At 33.8% G+C, this 11,276-nt stretch overlaps 1 non-coding gene across 1 annotated transcript; it reads right to left on the minus strand.

The window, feature by feature from the left end:
- Positions 1-2,496: 2,496 nt before the first annotated feature.
- Positions 2,497-2,569, minus strand: TRNAA-AGC (transfer RNA alanine (anticodon AGC)). The gene has a single exon. It is a non-coding gene; the product is annotated as a tRNA-Ala (tRNA).
- Between the last annotated feature and the right edge of the window lie 8,707 nt (positions 2,570-11,276).

Below are 11,276 nucleotides of genomic sequence, written 5' to 3' on the forward strand. Positions count from 1 at the left end.
TAGACATTTTAAAAGAGACATATTGTCAAGACACTTCAGTTACTTTCCCAATCGCAAAATGAGAGTAAATACATTATCTGATATTGAAATAAAAGACATCAAATTGGAAGAATACAATGATAAATTACAAGAACTGCTTCATAATTTTCTCGAAAGGTTAGAGGACTTGCAGGAGCTAAACCCTGCTTCGCCTTTCTTGTAAATCCGTTCATGCTTGATGTGGTCAGTGATGATTGTCCAATTGTCGATCATCTTGCTACAGAATCATCTGCTGTGGAAATGGAACTAATAAAAATACAGGAGGACCTGGGTCACAAGATGATCCATAAATCCCATTCTACAACAGCGTTCTGGAAGCAAGTTCCAGAAATAAAATATCCTGAACAGAAAAAAAAAAACAGTGTGCGACTCATCTCATTTTCAGCACAACATACTGCTGTGAATCACTGTATCCTGTAATGAAGTTTGTGAAGTCAAAGCATCGTGCGATCCTTACAAATCAACACCTGACGGAGTTAATTCAGAAATAACAGTTTAAAAATACATACACGGATAAATATTATTACGTACATGTATTTATTAACATTTATATAAAATTTATGTAACAATATGTACACGTAACAATAAAAAGGTGTGTATAATATTTGTTCATGTCTTGCGGCTCTCAAACATCTGAAGTTTATTGTATGTGGTTCTTACGTTAAGCAAGTTCGGCCACCCCTGGCATAAAACGTAATCGGTTGTAGAAATTTGTCTATGTTGAAACATACCGAATCCATGGTTAACTTAAATTGCGTAATACTAACACAAATCTTTGTAAGAAATTCAAACAAACGCTTCACATAATTCTAAAGAAGTATTGTATCTTTATATTTTTATATGATAATTTGTAAACGTTGCTCGTGATGCTTACCGTAGCTTAACAGGGAAAACGTCACTATCATTAGACAAAGCCCATTATTTAGATTTCTTAAATTGTAAAACAAACAAAGAATTATTAATATATTTTTACATCGTTTAATGAATATGACATTAATTTAATTGCCATTGTATTTTCGAACCTTTCAATGTTTCGGAAGTCCTTTATCATATACTGCAACATCTCTCTAAGTCAGACATGGCTTCATCACATGCCTGAAAACACATTTGTATATATTCCATGAATTAATAATAAACTCTGAACAAAACATGTACCATTTAGTTCAAGAATATCACAACAAACAACCAACTGTACATATTTCAAATTTATTATACATATACGTTCCGTTTCTCAACAATACGTTTAAGTACAAATAAAAAAATCAATTATAACTTTCTTCACTGACACTAGTGTGTGTATTTATTAGAGCACATAATATATGCAAAAATAAAAATAACTTAGTACAAAATAGATCAGGGACTAGCTGAGTTCCAATGTGGTGTAACCATGGTAACAAACACCAAATACATTTGCGTCAAATATCCCTCTTCATGGTTTGGTATCATTACACAAATATGTCAGCTTCTCTTGTTTCTTACATCTTCCCTACTGGTTGACACATGAAGTTGAGATATTTCTTTGGAGTTCCAAAGTTATTTAATAATATAATAGTTTTAGTTAAAGTCCACTGAGATCAAAATTTGAACATCAATATCCAAGTATTTTATAAAGTAAAAATAACACGAGTAGGATGGGGTTAATAAAGACAACTGGTTCTGTTATGTAAGTTGGATTGTAATTTCAGTTTGACAAATAATACGAAACATGTTTGTCTAACTCTTAGTTAAAAACACAAACCATCAAGTTCTCAGGATTGCAGTTACAAGTTCAAGAGTTTCATATATTTGAGTGTTTAAAACACTCACACGAGGCTTTACGTAAGGATAAAATAGTCACAGTTTAATGTACATAACTTGGAAAGAATAAATTACTTACCCTTATGTAGAGCGGTAGTCATGATGTAGTGGTCCTATCTGGCTGTTGTGAAGCGATGACGACCTTGATCTGGTCTCCTACCATAAGAGTTCGTCTCCTGGTTTCATCATCAAAGTCGATTGATGACGCTTAGTGACACACCGACGCGCTGTGCCATCCTCCTATAGGTCTGGCGATCTTCCAGCATGTAGAACGCCCTGCCCACTTCGTTCTCTGTAAAATGGCACCTGACTACTTGGGTACACAAGATGAAGGTACACGCCGACAAAACGAGCAGCAAAAGATCTATGTTGGTGTTTCTTTCGAAAATTAATGACAAATGCGTGGTTTCACGTTACAGCCTTATATCGGGAACATTGAGTTGTATTTTTCTTGGGTGAGGTGAGATCAGTTGGAAGTTGCTTCAAACTTTACTTGCAACCTGAAATGTTCTTCATAAATAAATTTAGTTATGACAAGAGTAAAGTGAAATATGTACTTCGTCATTTAACTTTTAGAGTACTATGTACTTGTAATAGACAGATACTTTTTCTTACGGAATGCGTGTCTTGTAACTATAAAACCTTTTAAAAGTGGAAGATTGGAGACGCCGGGTATCGATCCCGGTACCTCTCACATGCTAAGCGAGCGCTCTACCACTTGAGCTACGTCCCCTATCTCTTAAAATTTAATGGTACAATACTTAATTAAAACAAATATCGAGTTTGTTTTTTAACATTTAAAGTGTATTAGAACTGGCTTAGGAAGTGATACGAAAGTATGTCAGTAAGTAAATGTCGGGTTAGGTAACACCCAGACAAGCCCTATTTCACGTACAGGTTTCTACTGTATCGTTTCATGATTCACTTAATACTATAAAAACTTTATAAAATATCTGAAGTAATAAAACACGTAACGTCCCTTTCTTCACTCAAAATACGATCGGTTTATTTTAAAACAAAGTTATGAGTATAATGATAAAAGTGAGTTAATATAAAATAAAAGAATATTTCTGTCACATAAAACCAACATTTCAAAGTTGTAAGTAAATGTTATGTTTATATGCAGCATATCTTCATCTTTATTAACATATCTTTATATGTGTTAATCGATTAACAACTACCGGGACGCGAGTTCACGTCCTGTCACCGATGGTGCTCAACTTTACAGCTGTGAGAGCGTTATAACGTGATGGTTAATTTTATTATTTGTTGCTAAAAACTTGATCGAGATGTTGTTGTATCGTCTATCATTTCAAATTAGTAATAGTTAACACAGGTAACACCCAAATGGCTCCAAACGAACACACAAATTATATCTTATTTTGCCATATATCTGCTAACTTCATGAACATGAATGATAGGTCTCTGTTAAATAACAATTAAAGAAGAAACACAGATGTGTCTTACAGTAGAAGAAAGACAAAAACATATCAGAAAACTTCATGAGAAATATAACCACTTAGATCTGTTGTAAAGATTCATGTGGCTGGTCTCCCAGAAGTTTATGTAATAACATATAAGTGATAAAGTTTTATATTCTAGATGTGGCTTTTAGTTTTAAACCTCTGTGAAATAATTTACAATTTAATACATATATCAAGCTGATATGAGACCTCTTACAATTAGAATGTATTAAATCTTCCAATAATTTAGCTTTGTAAAAGTTGTAGATGATATGTTATATTACGTAAAGCAAGAAAGTAGAATCACAGGGGGAACATTAACCACGAGAATTTAATCAGCTTTTGTAACAATCCTGATGTTATTACAACAGTTAAATCGTCAACGGTTTTAAAAAACATTGTATAGAAATGTCTATAAAGATGGTGATAGTTATGTAGCTTATACTTGACCTGGAATGTTTTAACATATTAGTTAGATGTGGCGACTCCCAGCTAATATAGCGGTATGCCTTCGGAATTACAACGCTAAAATCAGGGTTGGATTTCCCTCAGTGGGCTCAGCAGATAGCCCGATGTGGTTTTGCTTTAAGAAAACACACGCAGACAGATGTGGTGATTATAGGTGATGAGTGTTTGTGCTTTTATTGTAGCAAAGCCACATCGAGCTATCTGCTGAGTCCACAGAGGAGAATCGAATCCTTCATTTTAACGTTGTAAAGCCATAGACTTACCACTGTACTAGCGTGGGATAATAGGTGATGAATTCTGTTTCAAGTAAAATTGAACGAATAAATGAATCTTTATGTAAATAAATATGTATCGCAAATAAAATCAATACATAATTCAATAATGTTAAAATTTGTTCAATAACAACAGGTAGTGAAATAAGTAAACAGTTTTTGTGCTCCATTCACTATACTTTTTTTCTGATGCTATTCAGTTAATTGGCGATTTTCTTATGAAAACTTTTGTCAATAAAACATTTTTAATTACTAAGTTTTAAATACAAATGAAGGAGCTAGAAAATAATTTGATATAAAATCACCTCAGGTAGGGGTATAAACACAATACATAAAATGGTCAAAACATGTTATGAATATGACTGTAAGTATGTCTATTGTTCGTAACGAAATACTAGCATACTTACCTTAAATACATACAACGTATTTACTTATGAAAATAAATAGAAAACATAACAGAAAACCCAAACAACAACAACAAAATATTTCACACCAAGCATGGAACACGACCTAACAAAAAATCAATATAACTCAACGAACTTATTTTATTACCTGCAATAACAACAGGACCTTAACACTGCAACTGCGCGCGTACGTATCTGTGCTAACCATCCCTAATTTAGCAGTGTAAGATTAGAGGGAAGGTAGTGAGCCATGAACTCTTGGGATACTCTTTTACCAACGAATAATGGGATTTACTGTCACATTATAACGCTCCCACGGCTGAAAGGGCGAACATGTTCTCCGGGATTCGAACCCGCGACCCTCAATTGACGAGTCGAACAACTTAACCCACATGGCCATATTAGACCATCAATGTATATATGTTTTTTCTGTACATATGTATATATGAATTGGTTTTATCTCACATCTTTGATAAGTGTAATAAAAAAAAAGGAAAAGAAGCACTCGCTTAGCCTGTGAGAGGTACCGGGATCGATACCCGAAATTTCCAAGTAATTGTTTTCCACGTGTTTTTTAGTTCATGGACTTACTGTATGTGAAGTCTCCAAGTGTATTGTTTTCCACTTGTTCTTTAGTTTTTGGACTTGCTACACATGATGAATTCTGGTAGTCAGGTCCACAGAGTCTCTATATTTGAACTGGTAACTCAATCAAAACCTCTATTACATGCACATGATCTATCGTTTTTCTTTTAGATAAATGTTCAAGAAATATTTTTTTCATCATGTAAATAATTTATTTTTGTGTCAATAAAACATTTATTATATAAACAACCTGTCTCTACTCCATTTGTTTGAAAACCGAATGTTTCAAAGTTTAACATAATATTTGGTCTTTCATATTTGGACTCGTCTGTTTTTGTACATAAAATGTATAGAACGTACACATCAAGAACATAAAAATGATGGGTCTTCGTTCATATATACAGGTAAGAAGATTAAGACCTCTCGCCACAAATATATTGTTGATATTGTGTCAGGTAAAGGTCGGCACAGATTTTACTGCGTTTCTTTGTGTATTATAATTCATCGATAGGCATTCCTTAATGCTTTAGGAAGCAATTTATGGGCCATAATCTCTTATGCTAAGCCTTTATGTTATGAAGAAATAGTGGAGGCGTATTAAAACTTTATTCTTTAACATCCGAATCATGACAGGTCAAAGACCAAAGTCAATTTTTTTTAATGATAAACGTAGGATATTTATAATAACATTTCATCGTCTTCTTACCCTGAACTTACATATTGGCTACAATAACAATTGAAATTATATTAGAATTTTAAACATAATAATAAGCCATAGATATAATGTGGAAGTTATAACCCGGAATTCTACCATTAGAATATTAAACATAACGATCACTGCCCCTCATGTCTTAACGCGGAGCTCTACGAGCATATGTTTTTTAAGTGTTCACAAGTACGTAGACAAAGGACATATTGTAGTGAATTATAGATTTGATGTACACGTGCTATTGAACGTAATATCGACGTTATTTTTAAAAAGGTATCGTGTGGATTTTGTTATTGTTGTGACATTTTGTTTATGAAACAATGTATACGATTTGATTAACAAGAACTAAAAACTTTTCAAAAAATGTATCATGTGAACATTCTCAGATTTTGAGTCCCGCAAAGTTTTGTATTCGTTTAATTATCAAATGTCATGTAGTAAGACACCCACACATAAATGAGACGAAGTAATCCAGCTTCATAAGTTATTTGGATTAAATTAACATTTGATAAGAAAATTTGCATTAATTTGTGTATAGTACTGTTCAGTTTGAAGTTAGGCTCAAAGCTATACAAGGAGTTATCCGTGCTCTGCCCACCACGAGTATCGTAACCCGATTACTGTCGTTGGTAAGTCCGCAGACATACCTCTGTGTCACTGTAGGTCAATGATATTTAAATATATTGTTCTGATTGAGTTATTATCAATTTTTTAGTTGATTTTCTTTGTATAGTTTCATTTGTGGTTTATATTAATAAGCAAGAGGGAATCCTCAATAGCCTTGCCACTTTAAATTTTTTGGTAAGATTACATTAAATTCACATGCGACACATCTTTCTTAATTTTAATAGCTGTTTTTATTTGCCAGTAATACCAAGAGCGAGTCTCACGTACAGTCATGTGAAAACGTTAGGAAACCCTATGAAAGCCTGTGTATTTTTGTAACATTTTTGGATATATAGATATTTAATATCAATTTCAACAACACTGAGAGATTATAGGAATATAACTAAACAATTAAAACTGAAGAAAAGACTTTTCAAGATCATCTGCAAACGAAATTCTACAAAAATGCATATTCTAACTGAGGTAAAAGTTAGGACACCCTACCCCCCCTAATAACTAGTGTTACCCTCTTTGGCTGAAATAACTGCAGTGAGACGCTTCTTGTAGCCATCTATTAGTCTCTTACATCGGTATGAAGAAAGTTTGCCCCACTCCTCAATGCAGAATTCTGTCAGCTGTGAGATGTTTGAGGGGTTTCTTGCATGTACAGCCCATTTCAAGTCACTCCACAGCATCTCAATGAGATTATGATCTGGGCTTTGACTCGGCCATTCCAGGACTCTCCATTGTCCAGTTTTTAGACAGTCCTTGGTGGATTTACTGGTATGTTTTGGGTCATTGTCGTGTTGCAGGGTCCAGTTCCGCCTCACCTTTAATTTTCTTACAGATGGATTCACATTTTTCTCAAGCACCCTCTGATACACAGTAGAATACATGGTTGATTCTATGACTGTGAGCTGTCCAGGTTCTTCTGCAGCATAGCAGCCCCAAACCATGACACTTCCACCTTCATGTTACTCCATCGTTTCGGCAGAGACTTAAAATCAAAGCTCTACTCCATCAGTTCTGCAACACTCTAAAACGTATTTATCTCTATTTCACTGGTTGTGTAAATATCTAAACACTTAATTGGCTCTATTTCATCGATTGTGTATAGATCTAAAAACTGGATTAGTTCTGATCTCTTCCTAAAGGCCCGGCGTGGCCAGGTGGTTAAGGCACTCGACTCGTAATCCGAAGGTCGCGTGTTCAAGTCCTCGTCCCTCCAAACATGCTCTCCCTTTCAGCCGTGCGGGCATTATAAAGTGGCAGTCAATCCTACTATTCGTTGGTATAAGAATAGCCTAAGAGTTGGCGATGACTACCTGCCTTCCCTTTAGTCTTACACACTAAATGAGGGACGTCTAACGCATAAACCTCGTGTAGCTTTGCGCGAAATTCAAAACAAACAAACAAACAAAATACGGACGTCATTTTATATGGATAGATACAAAAGTCATGATTTGGGATACATAGAGATGACTATTAATGGATCAATTAAACCAAATCATTTGAATATTTATTATATAACTAGCAGAGAATGTGGTATATCTTCAAATTTTCTAGTGTCTTTAATATTTTACAAATACTTTTGGAGTTTTTCTTCGTTTAACTTACCCATCGTTATTTGTTTCTTTGAATGTTGTATATTCGCCTCTTCCCGAAAGTACATCGATTTGTTTTTGAGTTTTGTGCAAAGCTACACGAGGACTATCTGCGTTAGCCGTCCCTAATTTAGCAGTTAATGACCAGATGGAAGGCAGTTAGTTATCACCATCCACCGCTACTATTTTACCAACAAATAATTGGATTGACTGCAACATTATAACATCCCAATGGTGAAAGGGCGAGCATGTAGGTGTCACAGGGACTCAAACTCGCGACTCTCAGATTACGAGTCGAGTGCCTTAACCACCTGGCCATGCTGGCCTCATTTTGGTTTGACAGGAGAAGTACACCAGACTTTTGTCCAATTTAATAGTGTATGACTCATTATATGAAACATAGATCCCCATTAGGTTTCTATTATTTATCTATTTAGTACAAACATAAGCTTAAAAATATATGGGGACAAAAAAACTTGTTCTAAACATGGAGAATAGCATGATAATATAGGAACAAAAGAAACTCGACTCAAATAACTACAAGTTGGTGTATATATAAATACCATACGTTGGTTCTCATACACTTTCTAGCTCCATTTACTACGATATCTATATTTATATATACACACATATTCATATGTGCATATGTAGACGGTCGGGAGTTTCAATGCCTATGTTGTTGGTTCTTGTTTTTCAGGTAAACACTATCTTCTTAATCCACGTTGTACGAATATTACTGACGAAGCTACGTAAGAACAATTCCACAGAAACCACGCATGTCAGGTAGATATTAGTGTTTGTTTTAATCAGAATCTCAGAGTTGGTAAAAACTATTTTGAAATTCGAAGACAAATAAACATAGTGAGACTATACGAATCTTCAAAACTATGAGAAAATAAGAAAATATTTGTAGAATTAAAGAAATATTTGCCTTTTTCATTTTATGAGCAATTATATTTTTAAGAGTAGTAACATATAAATTCAAAAATGTTCTGGTGTTTGGAATTATTTAAATTTTTATTGATTACTTCAATGACCACTCCTCAACATATTTTTCACCTCAAACTTATCCGAGCATTGATGATAAACCATTAAACAGTTTCAGGTTTGTTTTGTTTTCTTTTAACCAACAGCTTATCATTCGAATGTACACCTATATATCAGAAACCCCAGATGTTGAGAGATTTATAGAATTGCGTATTCTTTAAAAAATTAACTCTTTACTATAAAGATTATATCAGGCTGTGACTGTTATACAAGATTAAATATTAAAATAATTAGATAAAGCTTCCAGGATTCATCAGAGTTTTCAAAATTAATCTATAAAATAAAAATCAGACGTAGCCTCAGAATCACTAGAAATAAAACGACAATCCACGAAATATATTAGTGATTTTATTCATTTGAAATGTAAACAGCTTTCCAAATGAAAATAAATGTTAGAATAGAACAAATAACTGTTTTTTACAGGAAAGACATCAAAGCTACTGCGCTTCTTTTTTCTCTGCTTGGAATCACTCATCTTCTCTTCTGCATCAATCTTAATGACGATGGTCAACTAGAGAGGGCGTACATGATCACTAATGCCTTATTGCAGTCCTCACAAGTAAGTCTTTCAAGTCTAAATTTATATGAACGGGAAAAACAAAATATGTGGGTGTGATTCTCACTGACCGTAAATCTTATCTTTCACATCGCTTCCAGGTTCTTGGCAGTGCTGGATATTAAACCTTACGTTCTGTCCAGTTACCATTATTTTTGAATCTCACATACTTTATAAGACCAGTTCTCTTAGCCCAAAGCGAGACCCAGCGGAAAAAAATAATACTTTCCGACACTTTCTCCTCTTTTTGACAAGCTCACATCCCAAGTTGATGACACATTTATTAAGTCTTACTGTTTCAGTCTAGTAGGGAAATTCTTCGTGCAGTGAAGTATTACTCTTAGTGTTGAAATACTTTAAAAGGAGCTCCCAGTGGCATAGCGGTATGTCTGAAAGCTTATACTGCTAAAACTCGGCTTTCGACACCCGTGGAGGGCAGAGCACAAATAGCCACTTGTGTAGCATTATACTTAATAATAAATAATAACAAGTTTAAGAGAAGTTGTTTATGATATAACACAGTATTGTTCCTGAAAACACAGATGAAAAACTCACATAAACTACAATGGTTAGAATTTGATTTCTCTTTAGAAAAACGAAAATTATCTAACAGAATATTTATTAATCATTTTTCTCATACGGCAATGTAAGTATAATCACAACTATCTGGCTACAATTCTTAGGCCTACTGAACTGACTAAAAAGAATAACAGTGGGAAATTATCATTATCTAAACTTAAGTTAAATTATTTACTGATAAACTAACTCGATGTAAAATCTGTCTCATGTGAGATCAAAACCAACACTATGAACTCATTTCAGATACGTAATATTATTGCTCGACAGGTAGGCTAAATGGCCATATGAGAAACTCCATAACGTTCAGGCATAACTATCGCGAACTTAGAAACTAATGACTGAAGTAATAATCACCACTGACAAGCACTCACTGCCTTTACATCTACTCTTACCGAAGTAGCGAGATTGACTGTCACGGTTATAACTTTCAACAGATGAAAGTTGAGAGTATCTTCAGCGGGCTACTGTGGCTCAAATTCTGAACTACTGGTATGCAGCCCTGCAAGTCAATCACTACAAATACACCCAGCTTATTTAGTTTTTATAATACAGAATAATGCGATTAAACACATCAGAGTAAACATCAGATTTCATAATTCTTGAACACTTTTTTTGGTAAGATAAGTAGAGACGCAGTTCTTATAAAATAAACAATACAAACTACCTCGTTTCAATATCCAAGTTCCAAGTTTCACTGTGTCGGTAGTTGGGTATTGATGTTGTTAAATACCCAGGAGGGTCAGGTACATTTGACTTCTTCCTCACTCCCGAAGGATTATAGCGTCTGTCTTTATAGTTTTTTTTTTTTTTTTTTTAAGCTTTGGGCCAGAGTAAAAGTATAACATCATACTCAGGCCCATTTCAGGGCTCAGTCCATGCATGGACGAACAAGTTTTCTCTTTCTTTTTATTATTTCTCTTGTGTTTTTTTTTCATTTTTTTTTATTTTTTTGTATTATCATATATATATTTTTTTTTGTATTTTTCTTCTTTTTCCCGATAGAGAAATGCTACTACTACTTGTAGTAACACACACACACACAAGAAAAAAAAAAAAGTAATAATAATAATTATTATCAATACTTGAATAATAATTCAAAAGAGAGAAAAAATAATGATGATTAAAGAAAATAATAATTATAATAATA

This window comes from Tachypleus tridentatus, chromosome 6, assembly GCF_004210375.1.
Source record: "Tachypleus tridentatus isolate NWPU-2018 chromosome 6, ASM421037v1, whole genome shotgun sequence".
NCBI lineage: Eukaryota > Metazoa > Arthropoda > Merostomata > Xiphosura > Limulidae > Tachypleus > Tachypleus tridentatus.